At 31.1% G+C, this 16,782-nt stretch overlaps 1 protein-coding gene across 2 annotated transcripts in view; it reads left to right on the top strand.

The window, feature by feature from the left end:
* Window positions 1-5,575: 5,575 nt before the first annotated feature.
* Window positions 5,576-16,782, top strand: part of LOC105204331 — a 115,887-nt gene continuing 104,680 nt past the window's right edge. For both annotated transcript variants that reach the window (XM_039454079.1, XM_026138813.2), the window contains exon 1: window positions 5,576-5,866. The gene's annotated coding sequence lies outside the window, so the exon portion shown is untranslated. The remainder of the gene's footprint in view (window positions 5,867-16,782) is intronic.

Below are 16,782 nucleotides of genomic sequence, written 5' to 3'. Positions count from 1 at the left end.
AAATATTTATTTTAGAAAAAAATGTGTCAAATAAAAAACGAAGCTTATAAAAAAACTTTATAAATAAGGTTCTATACATATTTTACCTAACTCCAATACTTTAAGAGTTATAATCACAAAACCATTTTAAAAGAACTGACAAATTCAAATTTTTACATGTCGTATAGAGAACGCGTGAGCGGGGCCCTTCCCCGTATTTTTTCTAACCTAACTCACCTCGTCTCAGTCGGTCTACTAATGACGTAGTGGGTGCGGGAGAAGGTGGGCTATAATTTCAAATCTAATATCGCAACATGATTAATTAGATATCCTTGGCCAAATTACAACTAAAATAGTATTAGGTTAGGTTAAGTTAGAAAAAATACGGGGAGGGGATGTATCTACGTTTCACGCAAAACTACTCAAAATAAAAGAAAAATTATTTTAAAACAGTTTTTTTTCTATAACAAATACAGTATTGAAGTTAGGTAAAATAAGTATATAACCTTTTTTATAGAGCTTATTAGGAGCTACATTTTTTGTTTGACACATATTTTTGTAAAATGAATATTTTCTGAAATAATTAAGAAAAACTGTTTTTTCTTTCTCTAAGTATATCTCGAAAACTAGAGGAGAACGCCAATTAGTTTATGAGGAAAAGTTGTTCAGTATTCTTGCCTCTATAACATATGTCAAGGTCAACATGATTGGAACTGAGTCCCCTATTGTGCACAATTACCCACGTAGGTGATAAATAGATAAAAATCTCATCAGGAAACTAACTCGTGTATCGCTGAGAAATTGAAGCCTATCTGGATTTTTTTTTCGAAAACAAGATATATAATAATTGCAGTCACACGTAGCCTAGTTGCAGTCAACACAATTTAAAGAAACTAAGTTTTAGCTCGCCTGCGCAACAAGTATTTGAGAGTCAAAATCGTTATAGCTCGTTCATTGTGGCTTCTCGCCCCCGATTATCTTGGTGACTTTTACCCTTTAATCCTAGAACTACAACCGTGAATGAAATTCTCAGCTTCCGTGAAGATGCATCCTGTACTACAATTGCGCAATCAATAACAAATTCTTGACTCTCTTTTAATACTTGATTTACTGCATAATTAATTATTGAGTACTTTGTATTTTCTTTAATTGTTTGCATATTACCTGCGCAATTTGTTTCTAAAGGAAAATAAATCTAACACACCCCGTTTACGTAATCACAAGATTAAATAACTGTCGCGTCAATCGCGCCTTTCATTACTCTTCGTCTGTCCTTTCAGTCGTGGTAAGATTAGGGTAGAAATCCTTTTCTAAAGCGACGACTAAAATGGAGAAAGTTCCCAAGCTTTACACGTCGCTGTCTGCTTCATTGGCTTTTTTTGTTTTAAAGTTTGCAAGCTCGGAACTCACTTCCTGCAGCACTCAGCCGTTGGAAAGTTTATTAATGTAATTAAGGAACCGCAAGGATGAAACGAACATAAGTGCAAGTCTGATCTAACTCCGTGTTTCAATAGAATTTAAATTATCTTGTAAATTGTACTAAAACAATTTCATGATAAGAGTGAATATATCTCTGTATTTTTGTTTTAACTTATTTGCTAGTTTTTTGAGAAACTTTTACTTTAACGATCTGTGTACTTGAAATTTTTGAAATAAATTTTATGTAATTTTATCATTTACATTGTGGGTATATGCATGCATATCACATAATTTGATATTTAAATAACAATTGTAAAGTAGAATAAAGTTAGTATATACGCCGTAGTATTTCAGCCAAAAGCTAGATAATATCAATTTTTATTGGTCAATTATTTAATACGTATTTAATATATTATTTATTACGTAAATAATATATTTTTAACAAGTAATTATAAAATAAAAAATATTTGTAAAGTCTTTGCGTTTCATATTCTTTAGACTTATTTATTTCTTCTATGTTTTTTTGGAGAAAAGTCTCGTTTTCCATCAAAATTGAATTTTTGAAAAATTAATTGATCTTTGCTCGCAAGAATAATTGTATGATATTTTAATGTATTCAGAATAGTTTTTGCTAATATGAATCTTGGTTCCAAAAGCTTAATTTGTCATGATTTGTCTTAGAACTAAATAAAATTGTTGTCTCTTTCATATTATTTTTAGCCCACGTGTACAATGCCTCAGCATTGAGGATTACATTACCTTGCAAACTAGCTTTTCCTGTTAATTATTTTAAATTTCTACCAATACCATCACAGGGACCTTTCCCATGTGCTGTAGCAAAGAAAACAATTTAAATAATAAAAAAAAGATAATTGATAATGGTATTTTGAAAAATTTAACGTTTTTAAAAAATTTGATCATGCCATTATGAAGAGCTTTTGAAACCATAAAACTTTTGCTGGAAACATTTTTTTATATTTTTTATTGTTTCGGTGATATTTGCTTGAAAACGTAAACACCGATTTTATTGAAGGCAATGCTGCACCCCTAAAACCGAATATCAGCAGCTAAAAAAAATTTTTTCGTGATTAAGTCCATCTACTCTAAACTTATACAGTGTTTCAGATTTTTTTGAATTCTACACTTGCCGAACTTCCTTTGTGAGCCACAGCTAGTATAGAATAGAAGATAGAAGATAGACAGATGGATAAATAAATAAGATAAGGTAAATATATGTGTGTCTGTGTGTGAGTGTGTGTGTGTGTGTGTAGATAAATAGATAGATATAAAATAAATAGATGGATAGGTAGATAAGATACGGATAGTTAAAAACACGCGCGTATTCAAATGCAACGTTGTGTCAAAATTTCAAAGCATTTAAGAAATTTCCAAGATTTAAGATTTTGTACAAACCACTATTTACATTTATATATATATATATATATATATATATATATATATATATATATATATAGAGAGAGAGAGAGAGAGAGAGAGAAATATATTATACGTATATGAGAGATACATATAGAGGAAAAGAGGAGGTTGTGGAATACCGTTTTGTCTTTTGACAATAACTTAGTAAATATAAACGCGATACAATTCTCACCAACACCAGTTTATTAGCCATAGAGTTCTACCAATCTTCCTATAGGTAGAAGTTCATCAGGTGTATAAAAAATAAACGTAATTTACAATTTATTGAAGAGAAAAAAGGATGCGTTTGGAATAACAGGAGAGTGGTGGAATACTAACATAACTAATGTTATGAAAGGCACTTTTATTTAAAAAGAACATAAATTAATGATCTTTCTTAGATTTTACGCACAAACAAGTGCCACAAAACAAGTTTTCAAAAACATGTTATAAAATATACTTTATTAGAGAAACATTTTTTAAATAATTTTTTTAGCTTAAAAATTATTTTTAATAAAATCGAAAACTTTTTAAAATAATTTCTTTGCTTCTAATAAACATTATATTGTACAACATCTACAATGAGATTATTGTAATGTTGCAAGAGAAATGCACATGGCAAATCATATTCCACAACCACAGCTCATATATATAACATGATTTTATTTGTCGAATTTATACACATATTACATATATTAAATTCAATAATATTATTTTAAATTTACATTTAAGACCTTCAAGTTAGATCAAAATGAAAAAAATTAATATGTAACATACTTCTCAAAATTACATAGAAAGTATAAACCTATAAAAATTTCTCCTACCAGCAAAAATAAGATTCAGCTTTTATAAAAACACAACAAATACTAATGATTAGTTACCATCCTACAATGTCTAAATAGACTGTAACGAAGTAATTTTAACAATTGCTCTTAGAATTTAACGTAAATTATACGAAATATCATAATATTTCACCACCCCAAATATATTCCACAAGCATCGTGACGTCTTTCCTCTATCTATATGTATATAGTTTAAATTTTAAATGATTGATTTTATCTTATGAGAGAATTTACCAATTGTGTGGCTAAACGATTTAGGCTTAATTGCAACAACGTTATTTTAGCTTCAAGCAAGATTTAAATATGTGTGTTTTCATTGATTTAAAAAGAGAGATGTTTAAGTTTCGCTTATAAAATCAAAATATCGTTGTTATAATCAATTATCTCTCTCCAAGATAAAAATATGGTTCAACCATTAAAATTCACCCTATGTATGTGTGTGTGTGTGTGTGTGTGTTTGTTGTGTGTTTGTTTGTTTGTTTGTGTGTGTGTGTGTGTGTGTGTGTGTGTGTGTGTGTGTGTGTGTGTGTGTGTGTGTGTGTGTGTGTGTGTACACGTATATATCTCAATATATATCTTAATTATATATAAAATCAATGCTGTTAATGGTGAACAAATGGAATGCGTTCTACGAAACCTAATCTAAATGAAAAAAATATAACGAGAAAGATAATCCGCCGAACATTAGTTCTTTTCTGGCATTTTTTAACAGCGCAATTTACTTAAACCAATAAGAATCTATTACTTTCCGTACAGCAGCTCTAAGAGCTCATTGGTCTCAGCGACAATTTCTTTCGCAATTTCCTCTCTAGTCGGCCAGGATATGTGGGCGAAAAAATATTAAGTTCACCACTCTATGTAGCGTGATGGCTAGCCTTTGACATTTCATATGATGTAGTGCTTACCCAGACCTCGAAGAACTCGCGTAATGGGCGTCGCGTTTATTTCCGGAGCGTTTACGTCGAGCACTGAAATATTTTGTTCGTAGATCCGCTGATTTTCCAAGGAGCATTGGATAAAATATTTCGCAGAAAATCATCTCTTATTGTATATTTTCTAAAGTTAAATAGAAGAACGGAAACGAACAAAGCGAGAATTCTGTCAAGATGATAATAGAAAAGGTTTTCGAATATTTTGTTCGATCTCCTTTCTTCCTTTTTATTCCGTGTCTGCTTCTCAAACGTTTCATTAACTATTAATATCGAAGAAATCATTCTCGTTCATAATAAAACACCTTCTTGATCTATTTATGTCTAACCAAGATATTAGATCAATTAAATTTGTTCTTTCCTATTACCTGAATTAAACATTCTCTATTTCCAGAAAATTTAAAACAAAAAGGACTATCACACATACCATTTTGAAGAGTCAAGTAATTTATTCACTTGTACATATACATATAATTCGTCTAGTTGTCATATTAGCTAATACTACACGTGGTATTCCTAATTTCTCCGTCTAATTATCTTATTATTTAATGCTGCACGTGATATTCCACTATCTCTCAGAAATAATGAGCGGGTTTGGTAGGCAATCAATTATTCAGCGTTTTGTTGCCGGAAAATTCGAGGGCTCTCTAACCGACAACTACGTCACTGACAAGAGGGGTGCAGTTTCCCGGACGTACATTCGTCCATAGGATGGTTTCCAGGGGAAAATTCAGCAGCAGGGAGGTGCAAGAGAAGGGGATGATAGACCGAGAGAAATTCTGCGCGAAGGAGTCCCAGAATCTTCCAAAAAAGAAATGAAAGAAACATGATAAGCGTAACAGAGAACGAATGAAAGAATGAAATAGAGACGAGGTGGTCGAGGGTGATATAGGAAAATGAATAAGAGGAGAGGAGAGAAGATAGTGGGAGTGGTGGAGGAGGAGAAGGAGGAGGAAGAGGAGGAGAAGGAGGAGGAGGAGGTGGTGGAGAAGGAGGAGGAGGAGGAGGAGGAGAAGGAGGGAGAAAGAGAAAATAGGCCGAATGGGAGCATGAACGGAACGAGAGAGAGAGCGAAATCCCCGAGCATCCCCTTTTCGCGAAGGAACAGGGACCTCGACGGCGTAATGGCAGGACCGACTACGGGGGTGGCGGCCGGAGAGAGAAGGTATTGCGGGGGTGGGTTTCGTACGGCCAAGGCAGTGGAGCCGCGGACAGTCGCCTCGACGCTACCATCTCTCTCAGTTGCTCCACGGTTTCCGAACTCGGCGGACAGGCAGGCAGGTTAGTGAATCTGATTCTCGTTCATTCACCAGCCAGCGCGTCGTCTCCGTCGCGTCCGTCCCTTTCGATCTTCATTTCCGCGCACTCTCTCTTTCTCTCTTCGATTTACATACCACGTTACACGTGTCGTTCTACCGGCGATTGTAACATTTTCCCAGATTTTCAAGGATAGTAGAAAACACATGAGACAGCGCGTTACAGGATTAGTTCAGAAAACGGTTTCACGAATGAATCGTGAGGACAGACCCGGAGGGCGAGGCACTCGCAAGGTCTCCAAATGTCATAACTGACGTGCGTTTCACGTCGCTCTCCTCCGATTGATGAAAATTAGGCGTTCGCGCTCTCGGTGACGCACAACCTGTTATACCGCTGTACTAGAAGAGACGATGCCTATGGAGCAGAGTATTAGAATTCTAAACCGACGAGGAGGATTGTAATTGTGTTTAATGAAATTACCGGAATTAGAATGGAGGCATAGTCTGTGAGATTCAAAATGTTATAAACGATTATGACTTTAGAAGAGTTTATTGATTAGACGGACAGTGTTTTTTTTTCTTTTTTTAAGAAAATTGAAACTTTCTTACGTATTAAATTTATTGATATAAATTCTTATAATTATCTTGCGATTACAGTTCTTTTATTCAGAGAATAATCTTAAAAAATTTTTAAATATATGCTTTAAGCGATTATTGTAATTATTTACTCAAAAATGTGTTATATAACAAAAAAATAGATAAATGTATACATATAAAAAGAGAGAGATTCTACGAGGAGTGTAAATGTGAATTAAATCTGGAGAGAGCCTTCATCCTATAAAATTTACAAATAAAAATTTGGGAGGACCAAAAGATTTGATCGCAAATACATCATACATACTGACGAGCCGTCCCAGATTTGTTAAGATTCATGATTCACTTTCTCATTCAAATAATACCAAGAGCATAACCTTGAACAAGAATAGAACATTTTATGATTAACACCGCGGGAGTTACTACATTCATATATGAATGGTCATGAAACCCTTATTGTCCCATTTGGGTCGATCGAAAGTAGGTCAGTTACAAAATTGGAAGCCGTCGATCGGCGAAAAGTGTTGGTGTAATTTTTAACATATGGCATCCCACGCACGGACGATGAAATTTCGGTGGATTATCTCTTGTTTGCTCGTACCATATCGCCACTTTCACACCGAAAAATATATATCCCTCAAATCTGTTCGTGGTCAGTTCACGTTTATTTCCGACTCGCGGAGAAAGGAATTGCGAAAACGTGGATTGCTCCGTTCGATTAGGCTCCATCACGCGCGACACATCGATAGATTTTGCATCCTAATTACGCGCTTCCGCTGTCAACCATTAATCACGGTTTAACTTTGCTAAACTACACTGATACGGCGCCGACGTAATGAATAAACATGAGGTAAATACGATAATACCCTCGTGCGGCACGTTAGTCTAATTAGATTGACAATATTTGCAAAATCGGCCGCGTACGAATGTCGTATTTTGTGTAACTCTACTCTCGCAAGCTGCCTGATGCATTTCGATTAATCGGATAAAATTTTACAAATATTAATAGCTAGCAAGAGATAATTCAAGCAAACGCAATCGTGATTTAACAGAAATTTATTTAGCAAAACTTAATATAATAATACGTTATGTTATTTTTACAGTCGCTTTATGTTTTAATTACGATCTTTTTATGTTTTATAATTAATAAGCTCTGTATTATTTTAATACACTTTAATACACTTTAATGCTTATGACAGCATATGAGAAAAGAAATTATTAAACTAATTATAGAATATTATATTTAAAAAAATGTAAAGTGTTAAACGTCGAACAATGAGAAAAATAAAATTTCGTGTAAAATGAAATGCGAATTGTTTTAATGACAGAATAACAAATATTTTGTAATCTATATTGTGCAATCCTGCACATTTGCAGACAACGAATAATCCAGATTGGTTTGTACCTGTCGGATTCAAATCTCACTTGTTGCAACCCCTTCATTTTGATGCGCTGGCATGAAAAGGGCTTTTTAGAAAGATCGTGTCATTTTTCGTCCTCTTTCCGCCCAACAAATCGGCTTAGCGTATTTCCCTCTCTCTTCCCTCCACCCTCCACCCCATCAAGGGTCGAATGATTTATGAACTTCGCCAGAAACACAATTCCTACGGAATCATAATCACATAACACATTATAGGAGAACATTGTTGCAATGATTTGTGCAACAGAGACCCGTTAATTTTTAAATAACTGGACTATTAGCAAGAATTTTTATTAACACCCCGCCAATAACAAGAACCATCTAATTGTTAGAATAATTTCTATTTGAACTAGTATTTGTAAAATTGATCTAATTTCTTAAATATAATGAATCAGTATTAAAAAGTCTTTAGTCACTCATGCGGTGAAAATATCCGAGCAAAAAATAGATTGTTTAATCTATAATCAGTAGAATGGTGTATTTCGTGCAGTGGGGTATTTTATGCAACTCTAATACTTCTAGACAGTGTAGTAGATAAAAGACTGTCGTTCTAGTACGTTATCTGTCGTTCAAATATGCATTAGACTACAAAGTCTCAAACCGATCGGACGTTCCACGCGTACTTTATAGAAAAAAGTTTATTTTGTGACACTCCAGATTTAATCTTCTGCAAAATATATCACTATTTTCGGTGTCTCGTTGATATTTTTCATAACTTGTGCGTAGTCATTTGGATATCTGCTATCAAGAAATATCATGCATTGCCACGATATATTAGTGTTTTTGCTATAAAGCGCGATTTCTGACAGATGGACATTAGAAATGCGACATAACGAAGCATTATGTAGTAGGGTATGCAATTGTACGTCAATATTACAAAGAGTGACCCCAAAGTCAAAGCTTTTTTAACCTATTTTTCGTACCTCGATTTATGCATCGCATTTAGTTTTAAATGATACCTTATGATGAGACATTAATCCCAGAAAAATTTTAAGTTGAGTCTAGAACGGGTTTCGAAGTTAGGAGGGGGTAAAAGTGACGATATCACGTATATGCCTAACTTTTCAAGTCGCTTGCAGTATCTTTCTTTCAATACTATGTTACAATATTTTGTGTTATTTTAAGTGTCTTATAATATGATATACATATCAAATAAATATAAAAATGTGAATTTATTCGGTGATTAATTGGCGCGGTGGGGGAAGAGAATTAGCCGAGCAGAGTGCATTTCCTACGTATTTAATTTTCCTTAATATTTTCTAGTTATCGCGTAGTTTCAGTATTCGTCACTAGGTGTCGTAGAAGTTTTTTGAGTTGTGGCGACCGGCGTCCCTCTTCAATGGCTGGAAGTCTCTTGCCTTCATTGGTTGGAACTCTTTTGCCTGCATTGGCTGGAACTCTCTTTCCTTAAATGGCTGGATCATTCTTGTGTTCAGGACATGACAGATCGTCATAAAGTCATATTACATAAAAATATACAGTTGTGAGTTTCTTCAAATGTGTGTAGTTAATTTTCTCATTTCTTCATTTAATGTAGCCTGCACCCGCGAAAAAACGAAAGAAGCATAGTACTACCAATAAAATGATATCATTTATTGCTTAACATTTGATGCAATTAAATTGATTAATAATAGTTTTTTATTTTAAATGATTAAAATAAAGAAATTTTTTTAAACATCAAAACTACATGTCATAACTAACAAGGAAAATTGAATAGGTATAGGGAAATGCGCTCTAACCGAGTAGTTCTCTTCCTCCACCGCACTAATTAATCATCGAATAAATTCATATTTTTATATTGATTTGATATTTATATCATATTATAAGACACTTAAAATAACACGAAATATTGTAACATAGAATTGAATGAAAAATACTGTAAGTGACTTGAAAAATTAAACATATACGTGACATTGCCACTTTTACCCCCTCCTAACTCCGAAACCCGTTCTAGACTCAACTTAAAATTTTTCTGGGATTAATGTCTTATTATAAGGTATCATTTAAAACAAAATTCGATACGAAAATCGAGGTACAAAAAATGGGCTAAGTTTACGGTCACTCTTTGAAAAATGAGCGAAAATAAGCCAATTTGAGAAGAAAGATACAATTTATTTATTTTGTATTTAAAAAAATAAAACAATTTAATGCTTCAATGGTTTTAAATGCTTTGATGGCTTTTGTAAGCATATTTACACAGCATTTTATATGAAATGTGGGAATATAATCGTAACTTGTTCTACATTTTAATCTGTAACTTTAGTTATATGCAAGCTACACATACACATTTCATGATCATCAATCGGTTTTGTATAACCTTTCTCCATTTCTGAAATAATGGCAAACAAAGAAAACACATTGCACAAAACACACCAGCTTACTTTAACATCTGCTAACAATTTGCATTCTCAATATGTAATAAAAATTTGTTTAATGTTACATAATTAATTTATTAGAAATTTTTTATTCTATTAAAGTAGAAGTTTTATTATGCAATAATGATAACCTATACATGTATTGATAAATTATATAATGTAAATACTAAAACATCTATAAAGACTATAAATAAACAAATGAATAATAAATTTTATTTTACGAGAGAAAAAGTTGTGACTAATCGAATTTTCTATATATCAATGACATATTGATTGATTGATTTAAAATTAACGTACAAATAAAAACATAAAACAAAAGCACAACGAAAACGATAATAACTTTTTGTTGCAAACTCGAAATAATTAATCAATTACAATAATATAAAATTAAAAACAATTAGTCATTTCAAAGAAAATAATTTTAACAATAATTTTTAAATAAAAAAGAATTTTAATTTAATCTGCAGTGTATACACTGAGAAAAAAAAGCTGTTGATTTGACTAAAGTTTTCACCTGGATTACATTTTTTCTGTTCAAATGTTTATGCATTTGACTTAAATACATAAAATATTTAAATTTCCGTGCAGGCATTTGTATATTCAATTACATATATATATATATATATATATATATATATATACATATATATATATATATTTAACTTAAATATATAAATATTTAAATTGAAGAAATTTAATCAAATTGAAAACATTTAATCAAGTTAACAACTTTCTCAGTGTTCGTATCTCGCAGTAGTAATAATTAAATGTTCCACAAAATCTAATTGTTTAAAATAAAAAATGACTTAATTATATAATTTATCTAAAATCTGTTGCATTAAAATAATTTAACAAACAAGAGATAACACATTTTGTTAAATCTAATAAAATAATCAACATTTACCATATTTTGTTTTTTTCTATTTATCTGTCTTTACAAATCCATTACGCATTGGCTTTTACAAATCTATTACACATATACATATTACACGTATTATATTTGTTGCAAATATTAATTTAGTATGATGTTATCGTATTGATTTCGTATTTCTGAAAGCACGAATAAAATCTGATATGCAAAAATAAAAAACGCGAGGAACAAAATCGAGAGATGTGCGATTATATTGGCACACGGGGGCGCGTGAAAATTTACGATCGCATCATATGTCGTTCGCGACTTTTACTGTTATCTCTTTTATATTGATGCGTTGTTTAGCACATTTATCATCCAGAACCGTCACATTGTCTTGTAGAAAACTTTTTATTGCGTACAATAGTATACTGATACGTTAGAAAAATAACTCTAAGATAAAATCAAGTATCATAAACTGTTTAATCCCTCTGTTTTATACGCAGATAAAAATCTTTTCAAATTTCGAACTTATTTAGTTGAGATTTTTTTTCCCATACTTATCGTCATTTGCAAACGAAAGAAAAAGCAAAAGCTCGTGATGTTTCTTTACAATTTACAAATTACTAAATAACATAGAGCACCCTCATAAAAATAAATGTTATTTTTGAGATACAAAAATATTAAAATTATGAAAATGTTTTAATTTTAAATAGCATTTTTATAGACTTAAAATTAAACAAGTTATAAAAATATAATATTTGAACATCTCAAAGTTAAACAGTTTTATTATGAGTATAATTGCGATTATGTTACAATAAATTAAAAATTTTTGAACATGTTTGTTTTTAATAATTTTTTTGGAAGCATTGTAAAAATATAAAAAAACTTTTGTTATTTTTTTTATAAATAAATATATGACACTCTTAAATGTCTTAGAAGTAGATAACAGTATAGTAAAGAAATTAAGACGAAACTTTCCAAACTGCTTATTGTTCATCAAATTAATTCAGTTAGTATTCATAAATGAAAAGTATAATTTTATTTAAATGTTTTAATAATATGATATTCCATTGAGGATATTACAATTAAATAAATATTGTAATTTATTACAAAGATTTAATGTATATTTAACATATAAATGCTGTAATGTATTATCGATTAAATATTTTATTTTTCTAACAAGACAGTTTATTATGCTGTTTATTTTACTAAAAGAAAAAAAGAGATAACTTTACCGTTTCCTTACTAAAATAATCGCCCACAAGAAATGATCATAAATCTTTGTGAACAAAATGTCAAAGTTGAATACGCAGGTGTTACTATTAAGTACGTATTTATTTTTTTACTTAGAATAATAAAGGAATAATACTAATATAATGAAAAACCGTAATTGATCTACAAATGTTAATAATTACGGATTTTTTATTTAACTGCTCTTTTAATTAGTAATCTTTGAATAAGATTAAATGAATATTTAACTAAAAGAATGCGGATGAAAATACAGAATTCTCTCCATAACTCTCCGATAAACGGTAGCTTATTAATTAATGATAGCGTCAAAACGTATTTATCTTGCCTTCATCTCGATATTTCTGTCAAAGGTTTGCAAATTCTAAATTCCTTTAAACAGAAAAGACTTAATAAACAGAAATTTTTTTAATTTTTTTTCTTTACTTGTGAATATTTTTATTTCGAACAATTTAATCAACATTTAAATTAAACGTTGTATGGTCAAATATCGATAAAGTAAAGAAAAAGTTTCAAAATGATAAAATTGAAAATTATCAATTGTTTACTACTTATATAAAAATCAATTTCAATTCTTTCCAATTAAATTTTTAAATCAATTATTGTTCCGGAACTAGGGGGCAATGAAAAAAATTAAATAATATCGGACAAATAAGAAATTTCTTTTTCTTTTAAGGTTGCGTGTTTACGGGCAACCTTTTTATCTGATAAATTTCTAATTAAAAGATGATCTACTCACCCAAATTAAGCGAACATTGGATGATCAAAGGTTACATGTCACATTTACAACGACAAGTGTTATTGTAACAATAAAAAAGACAAAATAAATTGTTGTGTCTTTAACGCTAAAGAGAAAAATACGATGAGTTGCGCATGGCTTACGAAGTACTACTTAACTTTAGGCTCGCGTTTCACAGTCTGAAAATAACTATTTTTGAATTGTCACTAGGAATAATTTGTCTTGTACAACTTCGACACATGTACTATAGGGAAAGAGAACTCTAAGCCTAACAAATTACCAGTTGAATGGCAAATGTCTCTTATTACTGTAGTCTAGCAAACTAGTGATAATTCTGATTAATCTTCTATAGTTACAAATGGATAAATGTACAAGAAATAAATGCACGAGATTCGCGTGACAATAATTTGAGTCCCATACATTTCTTTTTACGCGTCATAAAATTTTGTTATCGTATTTTAGTTGATTGAATAATGAATTGAAGTGATTAAGTTAATTCAATAATAAATTGAATTAACTAAATTACGAAATACACACACACACACACACACACACACACACACAATGTCTGTCCAATTCATCTTTATCTGCGTATTAAAAATTAATCTATAATAATTTTTACCGTCATATTATCAAGGTTTGAATTACTATGTTAATACATAATATAATTTCATCAATAAATATAAGAATTTATGAAAAGCATAATTAAAATGCGAGCTTTTCGTTTTAATTTTCTAATGCATGTATCCTGTTTTAAACACTTGCGAATTATTACAATAAATAACTCATTTAGATTGTTTCTCTGCGTTTCATTAAATATAGTATTACTTATAATTGTCAGTAATAAGAGTAATAAATAATTCTAAATTAAGTTGACAAACTGACAAATGTTTATTGAAACTTCTTCACAACGTTTCGACTTAAGGTCAGATCCTCTTTAAGTCTATTAAATAATACTTCATCGAATCGTTAAATTAAGAAACATAACCGCCATGAGTTCTTTCCAGAAAACTCATCTATTGTAATGTTTCCATTGTCAAAAATATACATAAATTAATAAAACCTAGTACAGGTATTGAAATATAATCAAGTAAGGTGCTTGTCAAAATCACATGTACGAGGTGTAGTAGAAAAGTAATGAGACTGATTTATTTTTGCAACAATTTTTTTTATTTTTATACATTAATGTTATCTCTCTCAAAAAAGTTCCCTTAGGCAGCTATACATTGGCGGAGGCACTGCTGGAAAGTCTCAACTGGAATCACCTTCAGCTCGTCGACTACACTCCTTTGATAGTACCAAGATGACGACTTTTTAAGTGATTTTTGATCTTGGGGAATAAAAAAAAATCACACAGACTGAGATCCGGCAAATAAGAGGGTTGGGGAACCACAGAAATCCCTTTTTTCCCTTTCTTCGAATTTCCTCTTTTTGACGAAAAAATGGATTTCTGGTTCTCAGCCCCCCTATTCGCCGGATCTTGGTTCGTGTGCCTTTTTTTGTTCCTTAAGATTAAAAACCACTTAAAAGGCCGTCATCTTGGTACTATCGATAACATCCAAAGAAGCGTAACCGAGGAGCTGAAGGTGATTCCAGTTGAGGCCTTCCAGCAGTGCTACGAAGACTGGAAACAACGCCTTCGCCGATGTATAGCTGTCCAAGGGAATTACTTTGAGGGGGATAACTTTGATATATAAAAATAAAATAAAATTGTTGCAAAAAAAATCAGTCTCATTACTTTTCAGCCGCACCTCGTATCTTAATAGAACAAAAGTTTACAACTGAATTGAAGACAATTTGAAACGTGAAGAAGTTTCAATAAATGTTCACCAGTTTGTCGACTTAATTTGAAATTATCTATTAAGTACATATATAGAGATAGTAGATGCATTTTTCCAACCTTATACGGCAATATTAATGACAGTGTATCTAAAATATTTATTTCTTGTTGTTCTTCGTTGTCTGTCATACGCTTGTCAGCATGTAAGCGATCTTTTCTGCATATATCCTTGGATATACGGGACCTACAGTTTTAACGCTGGTTCTAAATGGCTTATTAGAAGAGACTTCCATGAACAGAGTTACTAAACTGATTTTAAAATAGTCTTTTTATTATAACGATTAAAGCATTGCAGTTAGGTAAAATATGTATAGGACCTTATTTGTAGAATTTTCCATAAGTTTTATTTTTTTGTTTGGCAACTTTTTTTATAAAATAAATATTTTCTAAAATAATTAAGAAAAATGTTGTATACGTTGGCTGAAAATAACGCTCAGGTAACATTATCGGTTATTGTGATAAATATTACCAAATGTCTCGGTGATCAAACTGGTTAAAATAGCCTTCCCGGATAGATGGAATCCAAATTCAAACTTTGATCGAGATAATATTATTCGCAATAATTTCTTTAATTTTTCAAGATAAGGGAGTATAGCAGAAATGCTTATAAGCATACAAAAACTAGTAAAATTAATTAACAATTTTAATTTTTTTCTACATTTCTTGATTCTTCCTAAAATATCTGTGTTTCAAGTCCGGCAAAGCATGCGGCGCGCAATTTGGGGGAATCTTATAAATGATTATTAATTTACCTAAAAAATTATTGAGCTCAAAAATCTGCTTTAGATCGTGTATGGCCTCCTCGTTATTTAAAAGTTAGTTAAAAGTGTTTTTTTCTTTCGAGAAGCAAGGAGGACGAAAGGAGCATTTGCGCCAAAAATCCATTTGGACATCTTATTTATATAAAATAAGTATTTAGAATGAAAATCAGCCAATTCGAAGGTATTTCGTTCTCGAAATTTTATCCTTTTATCTTCTCTAACGGCTTCTGTTAATTCCGATAAACTTACAACAGCGATTTTGGACAGTAATTGCTACGGTTTGTTGACCAAAGGCGAGTGAATCGTCTGAAATAAAAAATCGATACGAAATAGATAAAACTACCGCAATATTCTCGCCTTTATGTGTCTATCTTCTGTCAAGATAGAAGCCAATTCTCGTTTATATAAAATAAAAGGCAATAAACAATGTCTGTAAGGAATGTAAAGGTTCTACTGTGAAATGTGTAACGTGAAGCTCTAAAAGAGGTGTTTTCATTATCGATTGACTTTAGGGTAACTCCAGTATTTACGTCGCATGGAAAGTTTGCTGCAAAAGTCAGAAGAAATAGAAGGCATGAGGTTAATTTACACACAATTTCTCAGTTATATGCCTTCATGTATCAATAATATTGTGTTGTAATTTCAATTTCTTTTATTGTTAAAATTAACGAAACCATAGTGAATTAAATCGATTTGTTGACGTAATAAGTAACACAATCATATATTGTAACCTATGTAAAATAATTATTGTGAAGAATATAACAGGCTTAACGATTGTTTTGTAACATATATTTACAGAGATGTTACATATGTGTAAAAATAATAAAGATTGGAAACCAGTAAAATAAAAGTGTTTAACTGCTGTATTCTTTGTGTAGTTTGATGTTTTATACATATCATATATTTAAGATACATGGCACTTTTAGTCGGATTAAATATTGCAGTACTAACGTTCTATAATTAAAAGGCAGCATTTACACCTACGCAGAGCCCACAAAGTTCACGTATCTACACTATACTGCTAGCTGCATATATTAACTTATTCAATATTGCATTATTATTACTTTGGAATTTACTTCCAAATGACCCACTTTATCGATCGGGCTGAAAT

The sequence above is a fragment of the Solenopsis invicta genome, chromosome 10 (genome assembly GCF_016802725.1).
Source record: "Solenopsis invicta isolate M01_SB chromosome 10, UNIL_Sinv_3.0, whole genome shotgun sequence".
Taxonomy (NCBI): Eukaryota; Metazoa; Arthropoda; class Insecta; order Hymenoptera; family Formicidae; genus Solenopsis; species Solenopsis invicta.
Note: the sequence above shows the minus strand (reverse complement) of the source record. Positions and strands in the feature narration are given on the sequence as shown.